The sequence below is a fragment of the Procambarus clarkii genome, unplaced genomic scaffold (assembly GCF_040958095.1).
Source record: "Procambarus clarkii isolate CNS0578487 unplaced genomic scaffold, FALCON_Pclarkii_2.0 HiC_scaffold_122, whole genome shotgun sequence".
Taxonomy (NCBI): Eukaryota; Metazoa; Arthropoda; class Malacostraca; order Decapoda; family Cambaridae; genus Procambarus; species Procambarus clarkii.
In genome coordinates this window covers 1,527,509-1,530,448 of record NW_027189155.1, presented here as the reverse complement: position 1 = coordinate 1,530,448, position 2,940 = coordinate 1,527,509, and positions in this window count along the sequence as shown.

Below are 2,940 nucleotides of genomic sequence, written 5' to 3'. Positions count from 1 at the left end.
GATGATGGTGAATAGTGTGGTAGTGATGATGATAGTGAGGTAGTGATGATGATGGTGAGTAGTGAGGAAATGATGATGGTGGTGAGTAGTGAGGTAGTGATGATGGTGAGTAGTGTGGTAGTGAGGTAATGATGATGATGGTGAGAAGAGAGGTAGTGATGATGATGGTGAGTAGAGGTAGTGATGATGGTGAGGTAGTGATGATGAAGGTGAGTAGTGAGGTAATGATGATGATGGTGAGTAGAGAGGTAGTGATGATGATAGTGAGGTAGTGATGATGATAGTGAGGAAGTGATGATAATAATGAGTAGTGAGGTAGTGATGATGGTGAGAAAGTGGCGATGGTGAGCAGTGTGGTAGTGATGATGATAGTGAATAGTGTGGTAATGATGATGATAGTGAATAGTGTGGTAGTGATGATAGTGAATAGTGTGGTAGTGATGATGATAGTGAGTAGTGTGGTAGTGATGATGATAGTGAGTAGTGAGGTAGTGATGATGATGGTGAGAAGTGATGATAGTGAGTAGTGTGGTAGTGATGATGGTGAGTAGTGAGGTAGTGATGATGATAGTGAAGTGTGGTAGTGATGATGATGGTGAGTAGTGTGGTAGTGATGATGATAGTGAATAGTGTGGTAGTGATGATGATGGTGAATAGTGTGGTAGTGATGATGATAGTGAGGTAGTGATGATGATGGTGAGTAGTGAGGAAATGATGATGGTGGTGAGTAGTGAGGTAGTGATGATGGTGAGTAGTGTGGTAGTGAGGTAACGATGATGATGGTGAGTAGAGAGGTAGTGATGATGATGGTGAGTAGAGAGGTAGTGTTGATGGTGAGGTAGTGATGAAGGTGAGTAGTGAGGTAATGATGATGATGGTGAGTAGAGAGGTAGTGATGATAATGGTGAGTAGTGATGATGATGGTGAGAAATTGGTGATGGTGAGTAGTGTGGTAGTGATGATGATAGTGAATAGTGTGGTAGTGATGACGATAGTGAATAGTGTGGTAGTGATGATAGTGAATAGTGTGGTAGTGATGATGATGGTGAGTAGTGTGATAGTGATGATGATAGTGAGTAGTGAGGTAGTGATGATGATGGTGAGAAGTGATGATAGTGAGTAGTGTGGTAGTGATGATGGTGAGTAGTGATGTAGTGATGATGATAGTGAAGTGTGGTAGTGATGATGATGGTGAGTAGTGTGGTAGTGATGATGATGGTGAGTAGTGAGGTAATGATGATGATGGTGAGTAGTGTGGTAGTGATGATGATAGTGAATAGTGTGGTAGTGATGATGATGGCGAGTAGTGAGGTAGTGATGATGGTGAGAAGTGATAATAGTGAGTAGTGTGGTAGTGATGATGATGGTGAGTAGTGAGGTAGTGATGATAGTGAATAGTGTGATAGTGATGCTGATGGTGAGTAGTGTGGTAGTGATGATGATAGTGATGTATTGATGATGATGGTGAGTAGTGTGGTAGTGATGATGATGGTTAGTGTGGTAGTGATGATAGTGAATAGTGTGGTAGTGATGATGATGGTGAGTAGTGTTGTAGTGATTATGATAGTGAGGTAGTGATGATGATGGTGAGTAGTGAGGTAGTGATGATGATGGTGAGTAGTGTGGTAGTGATAATGATAGTGAATAGTGTGGTAGTGATGATGATGGTGAGTAGTGTGGTAGTGATGATGATAGTGAGTAGTGTGGTAGTGATGATGATGGTGAGTAGTGTGGTAGTGATGATGATGGTGAGTAGTGTGGTAGTGATGATGATGGTGAGTAGTGAGGTAGTGATGGTGTTGCTAAGTAGTGTGGTAGTGATGTTGATGGTGAGTAGTGATAGAAGTGATGATAGTGAGTAGTGTGGTAGTGATGATGATGGTGAGTAGTGTGGTAGTGATGATGATAGTGAGTAGTGAGGTAGTGATAATGATGGTGAGTAGTGTGGTAGTGATGATGGTGAGTAGTGTGGTAGTGATGATAGTGAGTAGTGTGGTAGTGATGATAGTGAGTAGTGAGGTAGTGATGATGATGGTGAGAAGTGATGATAGTGAGTAGTGTGGTAGTGATGATGGTGAGTAGTGAGGTAGTGATGATGATAGTGAAGTGTGGTAGTGATGATGATGGTGAGTAGTGTGGTAGTGATGATGATAGTGAGTAGTGAGGTAGTGATGATGATGGTGAGTAGTGAGGTAGTGATGGTGATAAGTGATAAAAGTGATGATAATGAGTAGTGTGGTAGTGATGATGATTGTGAGTAGTGAGGTAGTGATGATGATGGTGAGTAGTGAGGTAGTGATGGTGTTGCTAAGTAGTGTGGTAGTGATGTTGATGGTGAGTATTGTGGTAGTGATGATGATGGTGAGTATTGTGGTAGTGATGATGATGGTGAGTAGTGTAGTGATGATAATGGTGAGTAGTGAGGTAATGATGATGGTGAGTAGTGTGGTAGTGATGATGGTGAGTAGTGAGGTAGATGGCGAGGTAGTGATGATGGTGAGGTAGTGATGATGATGGTGAGGTAGTGATGCTGATGGTGAGGTAGTGATGATGATGGTGAGGTAGTGATGATGATTGTGAGTAGTGAGGTAGTGATGATGGTTAAGAGTAGTGTGGTAGTGATGATGGTGAGTAGTGTGGTAGTGATGATGGTGAGTAGTGAGGTAGTGATGATGATAGTGAGTAGTGTGGTAGTTATGATGATGGTGGGTAGTGATGATGGTGAGTAGTGTGGTAGTGATGATGATAGTGAGTAGTGTGGTAGTGATGATGGTGAGTAGTGTGGTAGTGATGATGTTTATGAGTAGTGGTAGTGATGATGGTGGGTAGAGATGATGGTGAGTAGTGATGATGGTGAGTAGTGAGGAAGTGATGATGTTAGTGAGTAGTGAGGAAATGATGATGGTGGTGAGTAGAGAAGTAGTGATGATGATGGTGAGT